General features: G+C 42.1%; 1 long non-coding RNA gene across 3 annotated transcripts in view; it reads right to left on the reverse strand.

Moving 5' to 3' along the window:
• LOC130683455 (uncharacterized) overlaps nucleotides 1-2508 on the reverse strand; it is a 36384-nt gene extending 33876 nt beyond the window's left edge. For all 3 annotated transcript variants that reach the window (XR_008997201.1, XR_008997199.1, XR_008997200.1), the window contains exons 1-2: nucleotides 2352-2508; nucleotides 1754-1917 (exon numbers count right to left, since the gene is read on the reverse strand). This is a non-coding gene — a long non-coding RNA (uncharacterized LOC130683455). The remainder of the gene's footprint in view (nucleotides 1-1753; nucleotides 1918-2351) is intronic.
• Nucleotides 2509-7890: the final 5382 nt, after the last annotated feature.

The following is a 7890-nucleotide window of genomic DNA, read 5'->3' on the forward strand; positions in this document are numbered from 1 at the left end:
TGAAGGGCTGTGCTCATCTCTGACCCACTGGACTCTGAACATATTGAGGGCAAGAACTAGGTCTTTTCATCTTTATATGCTGCTTGTCACTTGGAAGATGTTCTGCAGATTTTGATAAATGAATAGCTCCAACACTTAAAGGGAGAACTTGACAAACTAAAAATCAAAAGAGAGCAAACATGGCAGTGAAAATCTGAATAGGAGAATAAGTAGATTAAACAATGAGATATCCAACTTGAAGAAAATACCCACAAGGGAATTAATCATCATCTCCAAATAGCCCAAGGCCTCTCTTGGGGAAGATGAAGAATAGGGGAAAATAACTATGTGGACAATGACTTCAGATTAACATTAAGCAGCAGCTTTGGGAAAGCAAGTCGGCATCCTGCCTCCAGTGAGGACTCTTGACAGACAATTGAAGAAAGGAGAATATCAGAGAGAGAGGGAGCTTGGGCTATGCCTTTTACGTGTCAGGGACCTCGGCTGCCTTGGCTTAGAGGAGGCCTGTGGCACTCTTCTTGGAGAAAACATTGAAAGCAAGGGTTAAGTTATCTGCGGTAAATTGAACTAGAGACAATGGTGGGGAAAAAAACGACTTGGAAGGTAGGACAAGCATGTGTGGCCCTCCTGAGATCCCTCTTTCTATAATTATAACAACACTAGTTATTGAGGGCTTCTATGTGCTCACCATTATATCATAACTGCAGCCTGACTGATGATAATCCTGATACAGCAACAATCAGGAAGCCAGATTTCATGTAACTTGTACTTGAAAAACATAAAGGAAATTGATTTTTAAAAACATGCTGGCAAGTTTTCTGTGAAACTGGCATACTCCTATGAGAAACACAAATTGAATACAAATTGAAACAATTCTTTTGGAGAACCATTTGGCAATACTTTTCAAGAGCCATAAAACTCATCTAATAATCCCAGTCTGAGCGATTTACCCTAAGGAAAATAACTCTAAAAAAGAAGAAACCTGTATGTTCAAAGCTCTTCAAAATATCAAAACCTGGAAAGAATCCAAATTCCCAACATTTTGAGAATGGTTAAATAATATATGATATATTAACTCCATGGAAAATTATGTAGCCATTAAAATGATAAATGGGAAGACTTTGTGACAACATGAAAGGTACATAACAAATAATGTTCAAGATTGAGAATGGAATGCAAAACTGTACATGTGTTCTGATTAAAACTCTGTAAAAATACTTATGGCTAGAAATTGAAAGGGACAACAGAGAAATATAGAAAAGTGTTGCATTAGGTTTTGTATATAATCATTGTTTAAATATTTTTAAAAAATGAAAACAGAAACTCTTGCACTAGCTAGGGAAATATGAGACTCAGAGCATGTAAGTTAGAAAGTATTTTATAGGCCCTTGGCTAACACTCTAATTTTACATCTAAGGAAACTGAAGCCCTGAGAAAAGCAACCTGTCTGCCCCACAATGTTAGTGGCAGAGCTGGGACTACAACGTGGAAGCACAAAGTAGAGGATCCCTGGCAGGTTACATTCCAGAGACTGATAATTTGTGGAAATACATGGAGTGAAGAGGGCAGGAGGGAAAATAGGGTTGCCTATCATAGAAATTCTCAATGTGGGTAGTAAATTCAGTCAGTTAGTACATAACATCCTTTCTCTACAGAAGACCAGCTACCATCAACTCATTAAGTACGTAATGAAACTGAAAGAGGGGATCTGTTTTTCTGCTTTTAAAGGCCATCCCCTCTTCATCCTCCTTACCACATCCCGAGGCCAAGGTCTCATCCATCACTCTTTAAACATTTTGTGGGCACTTCTTAGATATGTCCTGGGAGCTGTGCTTAGCCTGGCAATACGATGGTGAGAAGGACACAGTTCTGGCTCTGATGGTGCTTTCATTTTAAAATTGGAGACAGATAATTCGCCTGAGAATAAATACATAAGATGATTTAATACAGTAATGAGTACTACTAAAAAAACAAGAACAGTAATTGGTGAAGAGTAACCAGGTGGAGGATGAATATGGAGTATGGAGGTTAGTAAACAAGGAGATGACATGATCTGATTTATGCTTGAAAGGCTCCCTATTTTACTGTAGGACAATTGCAACAGCTCCTTTGCAACAGTCTCTGACTCTTCATCTGTGGCTGAAGAGGTCATAATAAAATGTGAATTTGATGTGACCCTGCTCCACCTGAAAACTTCCTAAAGCTCCTTGTCACCCCCAAGGTAAAGCTCAAGTGCCTGGCAGATCTCCATAATAGGCTTCCATGTTCACATTCAGCCCAGCCACAGCACGTGTCACATATCCCACCCCCCACCCACCAGGACCTCCACAGAAGTGCCACTGTATGCTCACTGTTCTCCTGGCATGCTGCCATTCTCCTGCAGCTGGGCATTTACACAGCCTGCCTGCGCTCTGTGATTGCCTTCCTCCCTCTTGGTTTACGGAACTCTTTCCCTTACTTTAAGGTTTTGTTTGAATGTCTCCTCTTCTTAAAAGTCTTCCCTCACTCTTCCAGGTAGAGCAGATTAGTCACTGCCCTCTGCAGGCTCATAACATGCTTTGTTCACACTTGCATTCTAACACATCATGTTGAATCATAATTACTTATGTGTATGTATGGCAAGCAGGGACCATGTCTTAGTCATGTCTTCATATCCAGAGCCAAGCATGGGCTAGGTACATAGTGCTGGTGGATATTTACCACATGAATTGGTTGATAGATCATTGGTTGGAAGGATGGGTAGGGGGATTAATGAATTACTAAACAAATGAATACAGTCTATCCCTCATGTTAAAAGCAGAACAACTCTGATCTTGTTTGTCATCTGTGAAATGAAGGATCAGACTAGGTGATTTTCAAGGTACTTCAGCTCTGGTGGTCTAGGTTTTGAGCGTCCCTAAATCATGACTGGTTATTGCCATTGGAATCAGACTGCCTGAGAGAGCTCAAAGAGAGCTCTGGTTCGTGATCAAGGATCAAAAGGCCGGTGGAGCCCTACTGCACTGGGATAGATAAAACCTGGGCACGGGCTGGGAGTCCTCTTGCCCCAGTTGGAGTCACTCACGGTACCCCAACATGCCTGCTGAGGGAAGCAGCCTCAAGCTAAACAGGTCTGACGCTGGCTCCGCAGCAGCACAGCTATGCATTCCTGTAAATTTCCAGGGCAGTGCAGAGGCCTGGGTAAGCTAGCGTGTGCCGCTATGTTGCATAGCTCCAGTGGCTTCCTTTGCTTACTGCGAAACCTGTGGGTGTGGATTTCAGGACAGACTTGTGTAGATTTAGGCCAGAGGTGAGGCCAGAAATAATTCCTAACTCCATTCTTGATAGAGAAGGATGCACCATTCCCTCTTTATCAGGTTAGAGGAGAGTAACCTGAGATTCAGTTCAAGCCAGACGGGCTGTTGTGGCACAGCCATATGCTCAGCCCTATATTAAGCGCTATAAAGACAAGGAGGAATGAAACAGGTCCTCTTCTCAAGAGAGGGAATCATTTTTTACACTCTAGTGAGGGAGGTGAGTAATGTACTTAAAATGGCATAGGTAAGTTCTTTGGGAACCAGAGAGAGAAGAAAGTGTGTGTACATGAGGCTGGAGGAGGAAGGAGGGAATACTACACAAAGGAGGAAGTGAATTCCACGGACAGAAATGGCATTGACCACGTCAGTCATAAAACGTGCTTGGACAGGAATGCAGAGAGGTCAGAGCACACAGCCGTGGAGGAAGGTGGGCAGTAGGAAGAGGGATATTTTTCATCATGCTGGGAGAGGTGGGATGGAAAGGGTCAGCCACGTCTCAGAGGACTGCCTCATTATTTAGTCAACAGTACTTACCCAATACCTATTTTTGCAGGGCCGGTTCCTACCTTTGAGTGCTAGGCTCCAAGGTTGAGAATGCTTTCCGTAGGCAACAGGGGTCCCTGGAGGGTCCTGAGAGAGGAGAGGTGCACAAGGACAGCCTTGCCCTGGCGACTTCCCTTTCCTGCCTACATTACCACTGGCAGAAGTGGTATGGTAGTGATGTCACTCAAACCTCAAGGAGGGTTGGACACACAACCTTGATGATCCTTTCCTAGGAGTTTCTGTGATCAATTCTCTATTTATAATCACCACAAGGCTTTTACAGAAAATATCAGGATAACAGGTACATGCAAAACACATGCAGATTTCTCTGAGAAGCAGTCTCCTGGAGCTAAAACAATGTGATGTAGAAGGCCAGATATCAAAAGTCCCTTTCTGGCAATGGTAATAACAGGAGCTGGGGCTCTCGAATCTTAGGACTGGTCTCATGCAAAATTTCCTCCTTTGCTCTGGAAGGCAGTAGAGATCTCAGGCCGCCGTGGTTTCTCATGTGCAATCAGCAGGTTTCCAGGCCCGTGATCAAAGGCAGGAATGAGAATGCAGAGAACAGTGAAAGGAAAAGAGAGAAGTCAGAATTTGAGACTACAGCAAAGCAGCTCATTTCAGAGAGATTGAGTCCTGCCTTTCAAAAACGCAATCAGCATTCAGATCATGCATTTCCTTCTTCCCCTTCCTACACAGGGAGGAGTTTACCATAAATTGATTTGGAAGTTAATCTCACCTTTGAAAGTACCTGAGAGGCAGAGATAGGAATGAATCAAGCTTCAAAACACAGGCAAGGCAAAGAAAGATGCTAGGAATTTAAACCCGTCTGGTGGCTTTTTTATTAAGTTAGTCTTGTAGATGTGGAGAGTTCTATGGCTCTTTTGCTGTTTTTGAAAAGTTTTCATTTTGGCTGGATCCCGGGACCTCATTAGTCCTTTACTTGTGAACTGTCTCAGAGCCAGGGCCAGGGCTTGGATGTAGAAGGGCCCTTTGATGATGTCAAAGAGCACTGATAATGATGCATCCTTGGAGTCCCCTCGCAAAGGGAACATTTCCTCTCCACCTCTCTGTTTTCTGCTGTACAGATACTCCCCATATAGTAGGGAATCACGCTGCTAAAAAGAGCCTGGCCTTACCCCGGGGAGACATGGGTTCCTCCATCATCTGTAACCTTTGACAGCCATGAGAATGTAGCAGAGTCACACTCCCTCTTCAGGCCTTACTTTTGTTTTGTAGGAATCCATGGAATGAGGTTTGTTATTTCTGTGGGCCCTGCCAGAACTATGCAATTGAGCTATGAATTGAATTTGATCAGATGCTAAGCTGGCCAATGAAATGAATCAGATTCTTTTTTTTTTTTTCTCATGTTCTTGAGGGAAAAATAATGGTAAAACAATAATTCACCATACACCAGGTGATACGCTAATGTTTATTTCACTTGCAAAAAAACCGATATCCAGGATGAATGATTCTACTAAACCGTAACAGGAACTCCAAAGGCCTGGTTTGTAGTTGCTACGGATGCAGCCCAATTTTCCACACCTTCTGTATTTCCACCCAGAATCCCAGAAAATAACTCTTAACAGTGGTTTGAATGCTAATAGATCCTGAACTATCTTACAAAATTATCAGAGAAAGCTTGAATCATGCCAGTATATGATTTTAATGTTTTAATTTTAATGTAGCAAAGTATGTTAAAACTTACTTCTTTGGAAACCAAGAATCAGTAAATAATATAGATGATAACCAGAGAAACCAGAATTTTCCACTGCCCAGAATACCCCATTCCCTGGCCATCTTAAGTAAACAGGAATTTACAATGACTTTAAAATAATAGTAGCCTCCAAGGACTAGATTCTGGTTATCTCAGGCTTGCCAACTGTCCAGCAATATGTCAACTGCAGAGATCGCTGTCCAGTCCAGTTGGGCATTACCGGGATCCAATCAGACTCCACCTCAGAAATCATGGGCAGTGTTTCCATGGAGCTCTGCCCAAAAGGAGGTGATCTAAATCTTGCATGAGAGATGTACATCAACAGGGAGCTTTGCCTAGAACACTGTGACCTAAAAAATCATATTAAGGAACTCAGAATCAGAGTCAGTTTCAGAGACACCAAGTGACCTTGTGCAAGGCACCTTGCAGATTGCCTTGCCTACTTGACTCCCCTAATAAATGGCGACTGCCTCTGTGAGTACCTGGGCCAGTGGCACGCCCCAGCTGGGAGCAAATATTCTGATTTTCACTGCCCTAGTTTTTAAAGGCAGCCTGCTCCTTCTATTAATCATCTTGCTGTTTGTTTGTTCTGGGAAGGCAAGCACTGATTCAGAGGGAAATACTGCTTAGTGGTTAGACTGGAACAGTATCTTTGCTGCATCTCCTTTTGAAGATCCTGCCATTTTAGTTTTTGAATTCCCTGAAATAAAGATGCCCATGATACATTTATTGTGTAGTTTGGGCCAGGAAGGATTTGGTTCCCCCACCACTACCATTCCAATCCATGTATAGCTCTTCTTCCTTCACTAGATGAAGAGGACTATATAAAACACAGTGCATTTCCCTTTTGGTCTAAGCTGCCAGGAAGCTCAAAATCATATTGTATGCTTCATTAAAATCATTCTGCTTCTGAGCTGTCTTCCTCCTCACTGTCCTCTTCGTTCATAAGCAGGTCTTAATCTTTTATCTGTGTTTTGATGATGCTGTTACCTCTATATCTTGCAAGTTACTTTGAACACTCCTTGGAAGAGGCATGAAAATAAATCAATAATGTGGATTAACATGCTCCATAAGTACTTTGCAAATGCAAAATTTTGAAAGATTAATGCTTATTCTATGATGAAGTCTGAAACTTCACTTCTAACATATATTAATCATTAATATTCAAAAGCTTATATATAGTAATAACTATGAACTTTGCATAGTCTTCACCATTTATAAGGTAAATGATTTCAAATGTGTTCTCATTTTGTAATTAGTGTTCACACCTTACAGATGAGGAATGTAAGGTTTAGAGAGATTAAGTGGTTTACCAGAGGTCCTAGAGTTAATAAACTCAGATCTTTGAAAACCAAGTCTCAAAAGCCAAGTCTTTCATTGATCCCCACTCCCTCAACATCATCTTATCTTTCATTGACTTCTCATTTAAACCAGCATTCTTTTCATTGTCCTTAGACAAGTTTTTGTTTTTCACTGTATTGATCAGACTGAAGCAAAAGGAGAGCTTATCAGCTATTTCTCTCACTGAAATGATCTGTAGAAAGTCAACCTTGCAAAATGGTCACTTCTAGAAGATCTGAGCCTCCCATCAGCCTGGAGTTCCATGGCTCCATTTAACTGACACAATCAGATGCAACTCTGTTTGAGGTGCAATGGGAAAATAGGAAAAATATGATCTCTACAATGCTTTTCTCTTCTAAATAACTTATTTTAAAAACCTCTCTTAGGCCTCCCTAGTGCCTGAACTGCACACAGAATACCAAATCCACAGATTGTTGGGACCATCAAGGAAAAGAACGGTTCTTTGCTTCTTAGGGCTCTGTGAGAAAACACATGCTATCCTTTACACGCACAGCCTCAAGGTCATGTCTTTCCCCCAAGTGCATTAGTCAGCTAACCTGCTTTAACACAACTTTGAAAATAAAGTAAGTGATGTATTTGTATTTGGTTTTCTCCCATTTCAGGCCACCCACCTACCACCAACTGCAAGTTGAAAAAATCTGGGGCTAGTTTGTCCAGAAGGTTCACTGAAGAACCTTCCAGGAAGCCAAGCGCCCTAAAAGAGATGTGCATCTGACAACCTTCTCTGATCTCCTGCTCCAAGTGTGGCCAGACCCAATTCTGGTTTCCCATTAGGCCTCAGATCCTACCCACAGTCTGGGGGCAGGGGAGGCGAATCTCAAAGGGCTAGAAATGAGTCACTTTCCACGCTCAGCTTCAGGCGTGCGGCTTCCTGAAGCACAGACGAGGAAGCTCTGAATTTCAGAGTGATTTTTTTTTCTTTGCATATCATATCCGGAACTGAAACCACCAATTCATTTCACTTAAGATTTC

This window comes from Manis pentadactyla, chromosome 1 (genome assembly GCF_030020395.1).
Source record: "Manis pentadactyla isolate mManPen7 chromosome 1, mManPen7.hap1, whole genome shotgun sequence".
Lineage (NCBI taxonomy): Eukaryota > Metazoa > Chordata > Mammalia > Pholidota > Manidae > Manis > Manis pentadactyla.